The sequence below is a fragment of the Canis lupus genome, chromosome 12 (genome assembly GCF_003254725.2).
Source record: "Canis lupus dingo isolate Sandy chromosome 12, ASM325472v2, whole genome shotgun sequence".
Lineage (NCBI taxonomy): Eukaryota > Metazoa > Chordata > Mammalia > Carnivora > Canidae > Canis > Canis lupus.
In genome coordinates this window covers 41,003,861-41,016,630 of record NC_064254.1, presented here as the reverse complement: position 1 = coordinate 41,016,630, position 12,770 = coordinate 41,003,861, and positions in this window count along the sequence as shown.

Here is a 12,770-nt window from a genome sequence, read left to right as displayed (position 1 = left end):
AGTCAATCAGCTGTCTTTAGATGATTATAAGAATTTTAGGTTTGTAAGGGATGATCTGAGATACACCTTGATGTTCTTTTAGACTTCTAGCTCTAGGTTTTGCTAGAGAAATTGGAGAAATTAAACTTTTTCTTACCTGTTAAGAAAAAAAGGCCTAGTAATTAAATCTCCTTTTCTCTTTGTCTTTTTCATTTTACCTCATGAAGACATGTTTACATGTCCACATGTGAACAAATTTCCTTCATACTTTCATTCCTTGGAGATCTATCCGGTTTTAAATAGGAATCCCACAGAATTTTTTCTCTTTTTCTCACTCTCATAGGTGAGGTTCTCCCAGGGATTGTGTCCTTAAAGTAGTATCTCCTTTGAGAATAAATACATGCTAAAACACATCACTTGATATCTATCTACCTAATTATAATAATCTAATGCAGCTACCAGAAGGTCACATTGTAATTGAACATCTACACAGAGAATATGTCCAAATTAAAAGCCATTCTAAAACAAAAAAATCTTGGAAGGTTTAAATAATACAGTCCTTTCTAAAAAGGGAATTATTGGAAATTATTGGGTATTTTTCAGTTTAAGTACAAGACTGTGAAGTGTAAAGAGAATTTGTCAGTCCACATGCATATTCCATATACTCAGTCTCCAAGAATCCCTGAATCCCTTTCCTGCAATTTGAGAGAAGCCAGTTAGGTGCTCTTTTCCTCCGCTTTAAGACTTTTCTTTGAATTTGTCTTTGGGAAAAAGCAAAGCACCCAGTTGAAATTCCTTTTTTGTCATCTCTGATGCATCATATTTAAACTGAGTTTCTCCTCCCTGTGAGGAAGCTATCCTAAGAACCAGTCTTTCAAGAATAATGATTACCCAGCTATTTGGTAATGAGAGGGTGGTAAGTTATGAGTCTTGCACAGAAGGTAGAATTATGTTAGTGACACCTTTGAAAGTGGCTTGTGTTCTAATTTTGTTAATAAATCTGAGAATCAAATACAATGTTTACATTTTTATAAGCATATTATGCAGTTAGGGTTTATCACTTCTATGTGCACAGTTGGTTTAAAATATATTTGAGTTCATTCCTCAGAGAAAATTTAATAAAGGTGTTATACATGGTCACAAAAGAACAAATAGCTGCTCTTGAAAGCTGTATTTATTCACCAACATTTAAGTGTTTTCATTACACTTGAATTATTACTGTCAGCCTATGTAAAAGTGGGGTCTGGTATTTTTTCCAGAAAGAAAAGGAGGATGGGAACCTATGAGGCAAAAAGAGCAGAAAGATGAATTCGGGAAACACATTTCTCATTTCTAATTACAGTTGAGATTTGGAGTTTACATACTAGAGTCTACCCTAAATATTAACTACTTCAGAAAGCCAGCACCATCTGTAGATTAGTGTGCTAGATATTTATTGGTTCTATGAATCCATCTCTATCCCTTCAATATCTCTCCCTTCTTCACTCCTCCAGTGTTAGAGCTTAAAATATAAACTAGAAATTACATTTCTGATTCCCTCACAAATTTAGGTTTTGTCAACATGAGGCACTCATGAAATTTTTGGAAGTCATAAGGGAGGTGGATGTCATCCTTCTGTAGTAATGCAATTATATAAGTGGGCTCCTTACAGACGTAAGTGTTGGCAACAGCTGAATTACGTGATCCATTATCTTTTTTTTTTTTTTTATATGATAGTCACACAGAGAGAGAGGCAGAGACATAGGCAGAGGGAGAAGCAGGCCCCATGCACCGGGAGCCTGATGTGGGATTCGATCCTGGGTCTCCAGGATCACGCCCTGGGCCAAAGGCAGGCACCAAACCGCTGCGCCACCCAGGGATCCCCCGTGATCCACTATCTTGACACTGATTTTGTAAATGCAGGTAGTGGTAATGGAGACAGTGATCATGGTGGATGTAGTCATACTAATTTGAAGTCAAAGACTAGGGGTGGCCTTCTGACTCATTCCTTCAAGTTACCAGTAATCTAATCTTTTGAATTAAAGCACTCTGCTCAAAATACCTGAGTAGTGTCTATTTCATGCAGTGAGCCTTATCTAATTAAGTATTCAGTGCTAAAATTTGATCAGGAAACAAAGATAATATGAAATTGGTTACTGAACTAGTTGAGTTTACAGGCAGTGATAATGACCATTGGGAAATGGGATACTGTTTTCCATGTAGCAAATAGCTGAATTTTTCACATATGGCCTCATAGAATGAAATCATTGTAAGCAAAGTCTTTGAACAAGTGACAGTTGCATGGTAATATTATGATGAAAATGAGAAAGAGTTTGAGTGAGATCATTGCTTCTAATTGCCCTGCAGAACTTCAGGGGGAAAAAAGGGGTGATGATCCAAAGTGGGTTGCAGAATTACAACTTACAAATTCACAACATCGATAGTTTCCTAAGTGAAAGTTGTGGTACTAATTAGGAAAGTAGGGGGAGGAGGAGGACCTGAAGAATTGGAATGAAGATTTAGATTGAGATGAATCTGAGAACCTGAATCTCTAAATCCCATTAAATATTGCTGGCTGACAAAGGCAGCTCTCTTCCCCTGTCAGATGACCTCAGTTCTTTATTGCTCGAGATCCTGTAATGGCTTCAACCAAGGTAGTTACTTTCCAAGGGATACTGATTTTCCTTATACCTGCCATCTACTCTTTTAGTGCCATCAGATCTGTAAAGATAATTAGAACAGAGCATGTCTCAGGAAGACAAGTACAAAATCTACCTTGGGAGGAGATAGCTTAGAATGATAGGATTTGGCTAGTTTTACCTCCAGAAATGTGTAGGAATAGATCTAAGAGTGCTAAGCAAAGAAGAAAGAAACATACCTTTAGATTGGACTGAAATTATTAATATAGGTGCATTTACTAGAAATTCTTAATTTAAAGATAAAGCTCAACAGTGAGAGGTAGCTTTAATGATTTGGCAATTGTTTAAAATCTGAAATCACTGGTGGCCAATATTAAAATGAGCTATATGTTAGAAATTCATTGGAATAATGCAAAGCTCAGGGAGTGAGGAATGTTGGCGATGATTTATCATGTGCCATCCACTTGACCACCCCCTCACTATGTTTGAGAAATACATAGGGCAAATGTACCTTGGTCCTTGAAAAAGTAGTGTCTGTTTTCCGAAGGCTAGGGACTATAGGGGGGAAAAAAACTCTTCTCCCACCTGCTTAGGTTAGTGAGTGAGACTTGTGAATTAAACTGACGAAAGACAATAGGAAAAGTTTATAACTTTTATTGATACTAACATTTTTAATTTTATGTGCATGGGGGCTTCATGGGAAAGAAGAGAAAAACTCGCAGAAGTGGTTAGCCTTATGGATTTAACAAAAGGCAATAAATTGTGGAGAAGTGACTAGACAAGGAAAGAGAGACTGATAAACTGGGGGAAACTGAAGGTATAGGTAAGAGTTATTTCATAAGTTCTAATTATGCAGACTCATCTCAGTGCCCTCACTGTTTCCATTGGTAAGGCTTATTCTCCTTTTCTTGATGCAGGAGAGGGGGACAGCTTCACAAATTTATGCCCTGCTGTTAGGCAGATAGAGGGAAGGTTCTTCCTGGGTCTGCTTTTACTCAATTGCTTTCAGCTCAAAATAACCTTTATGTCAAAGTAGCATATTTTGGGGTGACATATTCTGATCCTGCTTCAGGAGGATGAGGGAGGGAGGGAGGATGCTGTCTCTAAAATGGACCCTCGGACTTCAGTAAGAATGATGGAATTACAGATGAATAGAGTCCAAAGGTCAGTACTTAAATGCCAGAGATGGAGTGGACATGGTTACAGTAATGGGCAGCAGAGTCAGACTGGTTATTAGAATGGATTAGTACATGAGTACGTCTGATGGTGGCTAATTTATTATGATGCCCTTAGGACTGAATTAGAAGATTATCATATACCCATTAACTCTTCTGTTTGACTTGAATAGAAATTGGAGAGTCTTAGGGAATAACAGTGGATTAGCATTAACTTAATCATGTAATTCCAAGTTCAGATGTACTCAGTTAACTGAAGCAAATTAACATAATTTTGGCATCTGATATGCAGTGATCAATCTGCTAAATGTTTGCTTCCCCTTTCCAATTAAGAGATTACAGAAGAAGTGTTTTTCATCTGTATTCCTTCATGGTCTTGCCTCAGGACAGTATCAATTATTCAATATTCTTTAATAATCTAGGAACTTCATTTGTCTCATCATGATAAGACACTGCTTTGGTCCATCATGCTGATTGCATTTGGTGAATAGGAGGTATCAAGTACCATAAATTCCTTGGTAAGGAACATTTATGCCAGACGTGGGAGGGGATAATATATATTCAAGGGCCATGACATCAATAAAGTTTTTGGTAGTCCTGTGATCTATAGAAAATTAAGACTTTTGCTCCTCAGTGAAAGATGATCACTACACCTATCACTGTTAAATAAATGAATTTCTTAGACTAGTAAATCTCATTGGACTTTTGAAACAACATATATACATTTCAGGATACTGCTGTGATACACTTTTCAAGTAACCCAGAAGGCTGTCAGTTCTGAATAGGGCCAGAGTAAGAGAAGGCTTTGTTACCACTATGGACTGCAGTGCAAGTTATTCTGCATATGAGCCTTAGTATCCAATAGATCAAATGGTGCTTGAGATGTCTGACAGCAATCTTCTAGGGGCCTCTGGCAAATCTTGATTTAGAATTACAGTTTAGGGCAAAGCCATGACCTATTCTCCAGATAACTATTCTTTTAAGAAACAGATCCTGGGTTGCTTCTGGATTATGGTAGAAATTTTCGTATCTGAGCACAGAGTATCGAATGATCATGTAAGCTAAGCTGCCTGTCACGGACTAGGTGTTATCTGATCCACCATGTAATAAACCAGGGCATGTACAGCAGCACTCTTTCATCAAATGGAAAGTTATGAAGGTATAGGTAAGTGGCATGAGCAGTGCCTCATGACCATTGCATCACTCCTGATGCTTTGTCACTTCTCCCTAAATCTACTTGTTTGACCTCTTGAAAGTTGCTACGAAATGTGGGCTTATTGTGTTTGCACACCTATGATACATTTTGCCTTGTTTTGTGTCCTAGGATAGTGACCCATGTGGACACCATCACCTCGTCTTCCTTACCAGCTGGTTTCCAGTTGGGTACAATCAATAGAAGATCAACAGGTAGATGGATAGAGTAGGTAGGATTATCTCTTCTATGCTCTCTCCCTACTCCAGTGTTGTATCTCTGACTCTAGCTATTTTCCTCTACAAACATAGCCTCTATCATAGTTTAAATTCTCATTGAGCTCCAGGATCATTGTTTCTTCTCTTGTTTCTGGGTACCGCAACATCCTTTATTCCTTTAACCTTGCCTATACTTCTATAAGCAATTCTTCACTGAAGGCATATGGGATAAATTTTAATTTATGTTGGAACCCTGATTGAGAAATTGGAAAAGAAAATAATTGATCCTGGTTTACAAACAATTCCACATATATACAAACACAAGCTGGAAATGGGCTGTGCTGGCATTACAGCTTTAGTTAGGAATGGCCCTGGAAGATATGTGGAAGGAAAACGCTCCCATTTAAAGAACTTTGGGCAGCACATCTGGTTTCCCACTTTTCCAGAAGGAAGAATTGCCAGAGTTATAAATATTCATTGTTTTTTTGATAGTTGACAATGGTTTGGCCAGATGTTCAAGGACTTGGAAGAGTTAAAATTGAGGATTGATGACAAGAAGTACTGAGTGTGACATTATTTGTGTCCCATGTAAATGCTTACCAAAAGCACCCACTACAGAAGAGGTTCTCAACAAACAGAGGGACAGAGTGACCAATTCTATGGATATCAGTTAGCCTCTTTTCCTAGCCACCCCATGTTTGCTTAATGGGCTCATAAACAAAATAAGGTGAAATTTAATGGGCTGGATGGTGGCCCCAAAGATATCAAGGCCTATCCCTGAGACCTATAAAGGTTACCCCATTTCGCGGGGGGGGGGGAGGCATCATTTTAGATGTGATTAAGTTGAGGATCTTGAGGTGAGGCAATAATCCTAGATTATCTAGGGGATCCCTAATGCATTGTAAGTGTCCTTATAATAGAGAGATGAGAGATACACAGGGAAGGTAATATGAAGATGGAGGCAGTGTTTGGAGTGATACAGGTCAGGAATATTGGCAGCTACTAGGCACTGGAAGAAACAAGGAACAGATAGATACTCCTCTAGAGCCTCCAGAAGAAATATGAAAATTTATGATTTATTCCTTATTATAAAGGATATAAGTATGGGATTATAACTGAGCAAGAAGAGAAATGAAGAATATTATATTGTTGGATACACTGAGTAGACTTTGGATCTTCTCTTTGAGGAGAGAGTGAGCACATTTTTGTTTATGTTCAGGCTAATTGTATTATGCAAGATTGTGAACATGTTTGTTTTGTTCTGGTGTTTGTTTGGAAGTTAAACATGGGTAGAAGATGGTGGATGTTGAGTAGCTACACAGTGGACTGTACCCAATATTGGCTATTGACATGGCATCCATTTACATCCCCTTATCCTCCGCTCTCCCATGTCATGTATTGCAAAGGCTGGAGCGTTAAAAGCCACATTTTCAGACTTCTCTGAAGTTAGAGTCCTGGACCTGGTTTATATTGTGCCAATGAACTGCACTTAAGTGACTGTGTTTTTTGGAGGTAGAAGGCATTCCAGACTGTTCAGATGGACTTGACATTGATAGAAGCTGGATCCCATATTCCATTATTCATCATCAGCCTCACTAGTGTGGAGCAGCTGTGATGTCATCAGTGGTGGTAGCAATGGCAGCCAGAAGCAGTTTCCTGACCCTGAATCCCAGTCACAGGAATGGTTCCTTGGATTACAAAATGTAGTGGTGGCCTCTTGCCTTCTCTTCTTCCAGACTTAAACTATTATGTAAGCACATAATTTCCAATACTAAAATACTTCCTGCTTAAAAACATGAGTTTCTGTTTCCTGTACAGAATCCTAAGTAGTACAAGTGAGTATTAAGAAATTTCATAAGTACTTACATTTTAAATAGGTATGATATAAACTACTCTAAGGCCGTAGCAGCAATATAATTATTTATAGCTCTAGCATTCTAAAATGGTCATTCTTCTCTTTGACATGCCTTTTTCCCTTACTGTGCCCAAGTGTGTTGGTAAATAAGTATTGAATCGTTTTTCTATGTTTGAAGGGGTGCCAAATAATTGACCTAACTTGGGCAGCCACATGTCTCAGCACAGCCTTGATTCCTAAACGTCTTACGTCCTTTTTGGGGGAGTGGTGGTTCCTGAAGAACCTAAGACAGTGTCTTGTATACAGATAATTTGAGAGTTGATTCTGAGAAGCTGGAGTGAGCATGTAAATAAAGCAAGATAGGCACAGAGGAAAAGCCAATAAAGGGTATATGTTAAGTTAGTTACCACTGTCGGAATACAGTTCTGCTGGGAACTCTCTGGTAAGCCATAAAGAAATCTTTGAATTTTCTATCTGGAGGATGGGAGACTGAGGCATCTGTTTCTACATTTCTGTGCCTCATTGGAGAATATTCTCCATACCTGCACTCTCCCCCTGATTTCTAGAATATGCCTATTCTCAGAGTAAGCAGCCCTGAGGCAGAAAACAGAGGAGAGCAACAAAAATGAGCTTGAAATGGGACACTGCCTGTTTTCATAGAAATGTCCCTTCTGGAACTGAAGTGAGAGAGAGATTCGAAGGAACATGGTTCTCATATACGTGCTCCTAAAACAAGAATGAGGGATTGTGGTTCTAGCAACAAATGCTTCATCTCTATCTGACTTGACTCTGAAGAAGTCTTCCTTAAAAAAAATATTACTCTCTATAGTATAATTTTTAGTATGTATAGTTGTTTATAAATTCATTGTGTAGGCTGTAGAGTTTTTTAAGGGTTGTGCAGGTGGTGTGATAGCAAATTGCTTAGAGAATTTACATAACTCTAATTCATTGCTTGTCACAAATAAGAATCTGGTAGGATTGAATACTTTAAAAATTCCTAAGATATAAATGTACATATATAACAATTAAAAAGTATTCGGAATCTTATAATTTTAAGTCAATAGTCCTTCATGTCATTCCTCTCCATCCTCAATTCTGTTCTCTAGAAGTAACACTTTTTAACTTTCCTGTTTGATTTCTTCTGGTGGTCTTTTATTTGTGTTTCTTTTTTTTTTAAGATGTATTTATTTATTTGAAAGAGAGAGAGAGAAAACACATGCAAGCAGGAGAGGGGGAGAGGGAGAGAGAGAGAGAGAGAGAGAGAGAGAGAGAGTCAGTCTTAAGCAGATTCCCTGCTAAGGGTAGAGCCCAACCTGTGGCTTGATCCACAACCCTGAGATCATGACCTGAGTCGAAACCAAGAGTGTGTTGCTCAACCAACCGAGCCACCCAGGTGCTCCTTACTTCTGTAAGGTACTAAAGGTCTATTTTCTGGCAGTCTAATATTTATATTTCTAATTAATAAATGTCTTTCCTAGATTTGCCAACTTGAAGGGATTATATATTGAGTTCCACTGTCATAGATGAGAATTCAGCTCTGTTACACCACACCTGCCTTGTTTAAGTCCTAATGATATACCCCTACTTCTCTTTAAATGAGCTATAGGAAGTGTCTGTGATCTCAAATTTTGTAAAATGTGAGTATAACTGCCCTTATATTTCCTTTCTCTCCACTCCTCCCCAATTTATATTGTCTGTATTTTTTAGCTTCTATTGTAAATAGTGATATTATTTACATTCTTTTTTGTTATCGTAATTAAGTCTCCTATGTTTTGTCTTCAAGATTATTATAAAAGTTGAAAAATCAATAAAATCCATGTGCATTATTTAGACTATGTAAATTCAGTGATCTTCAAAACTAAGTACTGTGTCCTGATTAGATTTCCTTTTTTATATAGCTTTGTGTTTTTCTTAGACTTTTGGATTACCTTTTTTTTTTTCTCTTTATTTTCCAATGTCTCAAGGATACTATAAAATCTATGGGATCCCCTTTGTCCCTAGCTATCTCACACCTTGAGGTTTGCAGAATGTGTCCTCCCCAGGCCTTTTATACAGCAGTCATTCTAGTAATTCCCTTCATGGTTCACAAGGGTTGAAAATGCTGCTTCCTGGCTCTGTATCTTCCCTTCTTTGGTTTAGTCTCTCATTTTTTTGGATTATATCATTTCCTAAAACAAGCTATGTAAGTGGTATATTTTCTGAGTGCTTACATCCCTCAAATTGTATATTCATGTGCTTAATAATTCGGCTGAGTGTAGAATTATAGGTTGAATATCAATATTTTTTCCCTTGGAAATTTGGGAAGAAAATACCCATTGTCTTCACATGACTAATGTTGTTTAGGAAAAATTGAATGCCAGTCTGAATTTGATTCCTTTGTTAATAACATGCATTTGTCTGACAGTATTTCTTTACTCTAGGTTCCTGAAATTCCACAGTGATTTGTCTCGGGACAGTTATTTTTTTTTCATGTATTCTGTTACACACCTGGAAGTCTCTTAATTTGACAAATTCTTTTCAATAAAGGAACATTCTCTATTATTTCTACAATTCCTTTGCTTCCATCTTTTTCTGGTGTTTCTAAAGATACTATTATTTGGATGTTATAGCACCTGAATTGATCCTCTGAATCCCTTATGTTTTTGCTACTAGATTTTGCCTTTTATTTCTTCTGCATTCTGGTAGACTTCCTTAATGTTTATTTCAATCTTTCTATTGCACTTTTGTTTCATCAATCACATTTAAAATTTCTAAGAATATTTATATTCTGATTATTTATTTTCTCCATAGCATTTATTTTTGTTTTATAGGTGCAGCATATTCTTGAATATTTCTAACATTCTTAAAAAATTTTTCAAAATTATTTTTGTTCCCTGAACTACCTCTGTTTCCTCTAGGTCAAATTTTCAGTGTATCTATCTTGGTTTTACTGTTTCAGAGCTATATAATCCATGCTTGCAATTCATATTTGAGCATGACCCAAGACAAAGGCTGATTCAGAATTGTGTACTCACGTCAGGGTGTGTTGTATGTTAAGCTGTGAGCTGACAAGTACCTGTTACAGTGGGGGCCTCTCAACACCAGAATGAAAGGGAGTATAATCTAAAGCACCAACACCTGTGCTAACTGCCTTAGTTCTTACCATAATTTTTCTTGTCCAAGATTAGAACTTTGTTTCTTTCAGTGACAGTATAAGAAGTGAAGGTTGGTACTGTAGTGCTATAAATTTTGTGGATGAGAGTGCTAGAAGGAATGGAATTTTTAATTGTGTTCTACACAGGCTTCCCAAACCCCTCTCTTCAACTCAAATTCTCATGCCCAATCTCCATCAGAGTGGTATTTCCGAGGCGTTATGGAAGGAATGTTGGCTTCCTTCTTCATGATATGCATGTGCATGTGCACATGCATCTGCATGTGACTCAGAAACAGCTTCCTCTATCCTGCCTCGTGCTTCAAAAATTAACCACCCCCTTTCCATCTTCCAGAAAATTATTGAAATCTCTCCCTTGTTGTGGCCCCTTCATATTCTCCCTGTTGTGGGTTTAGACATTTTACTACTCTTTTATTATCTTTTAAATAGAGCTTTGAGAGGGATGGAAGTAGGTAATAATTATAAAATAGGTACACAGGATTTAAAAAATAGGTAAAATAAATAGGTGAGCCCACTCTACTATCTTGAGTCAGAGGGCTCTTTAATGTTTCTGAAGAAGAAAACATTTTTGAAGACATTCTTAAAGCAAATGGGGATTTTAAAACCGAGTTTTGTCACTGATAAAACCTTGAACAAGTTCTTTAATCTTTCTGGGTCTGTTTGTCATCTGTAAAATGGGGATAATAATGTCTAACTTAGATAGTTAATATATGTAAGAATTAAATAGAAAATGTATAGAAAGTATTTTAGTACAGTATGTTGCTCATAGAAATTGCTTCATGTGAATTTCTTGCATTTTTCTTGGCACCTCCTAGAAAGTTCATTCACTCTCAGATCTGATAGAATTGTTTTATTTTTATGTCTTAATTTATTTTGTGGCAGTAAGGTGAGGTGGTGATGGTGGTAATTAGACAGTTTTCAGGGCTGTTATTCTTTCCATAGTTATAAAAAGAAAAAGACTACTGCCCTAGGCTTTCTTCTAATTGGAAGTTATCCACAATCTTTTTATTTTCACCTTCAAAAAAGGTTATTTTTCCCCTCAAAGAAACAAACTAATCATTACTTATTTAAGACAATTTATGATTTTCTTCTTGTTTTCTATTTATAGCTTAAAACCTACTTCTCAAATTGCTTTGCTATATTAGAAGATTATGGAGCCCTTCTTATGATTTGATTGTATTAAACTTTTTAAAGATAACATAATACACTGAGTATATTAACCGTTTAGTAAAGAATTCAGTGCATGATTATTTGCATAGCATAGCTAATATATTATGATTTATTACAAACCAGTTACAGTGATGCTCTGAATTTAGGGCCCCCTAGAGAAATATTTATAATGAGATTCAAAAATAAAATCTCTAGTGCAGATGGAGACCTTCCAATTAGAGTTATTGGGGTATTAATTGTATCTCTGCTGTCCTGATATTGTTGATAGTGGTTTAGTATACTACAATTTGAATTCAGGCAAAGAAAATCACTAAAGGAAATAGCATGATTTATGATCAAGTACTGAAGCATTTTGAAGTTTCCTTACTAGGATAATAAACTTGAAGACATTTCTATATTAGCTCCTATTGTTTTATATTAGGAATTAATTTGCACTTGTTATAAGACAGTGCTGGAATAGCTATGGTTACAATAGCAGGAGAGATAATCAGATTAAGGGCTCATGGTTGGGCACTGTGACAATAATAGAAATTAATGACTTTAAATCCAGAGGGGCCTGCCATGGATCCATGGATTAAGAAACATTATTAATACCATGCCCATCCCTGTATACATCTATAAATCTCCTACAGTTTGAACATAAGTGTAATTATGAATAAAGCTCCTATAAAATCCATACATAGGGTTTTGTGTAGACATAAGTTTTCAGATCCTTGGTAAATACTCAAAAGCAAACTGCTGGATCATGTGGTAGGAGAATTTTGGCTTTTGTAAGAAATCACCAAACTGTCTTCCAAAGAGGCTGTACTTAATTTTGCACTCCCTCAGCAATGAATGAGAGTTCCTGTTGCTCCACATCCTAGGGTTTGCCAGCATTTGGTGTTGCCAGGCAAATAGGTGTGTAGTGGTATTTCAATGTTGTTTTAATTTGCAATTCCCTAATGACATATGATGGGAGCATCTTTTCATATCCTTATATGCTATCTATACATCTTCTTTGGTGAGGTGTCTGTTCAGGTTTTTTGCTCATTTAAAAAATCGAGTTATTTTCTTATTGTGGTTTTAAGAATGCTTTGTATATTTTGGGAAGCAGTTCCTTATCAGATGTTTCCTTTGCAAATATTTTCTCTTATTCTGTGACTTGTCTTCTTGCTGTCTTGATAAGTCCTAGTTTTTGGATTAAGTAATTTATCATTCTTAAGGGGATACAAGCTGGAGCAAATATATTCCAAAGTTGTGTCATTCTTGCTTTTTAGAGACAAATTGTGATTTTATAAATATATTGTCATATCAACCATAAACTATTACTAAAGCACTACCATTTGGTTCTTTGAATAATCAGTCACAGACATTTAAAATTATGTTCCTCATTTATTCAGTTAGTTTTATGTAGATATTATTAATCGAATTTT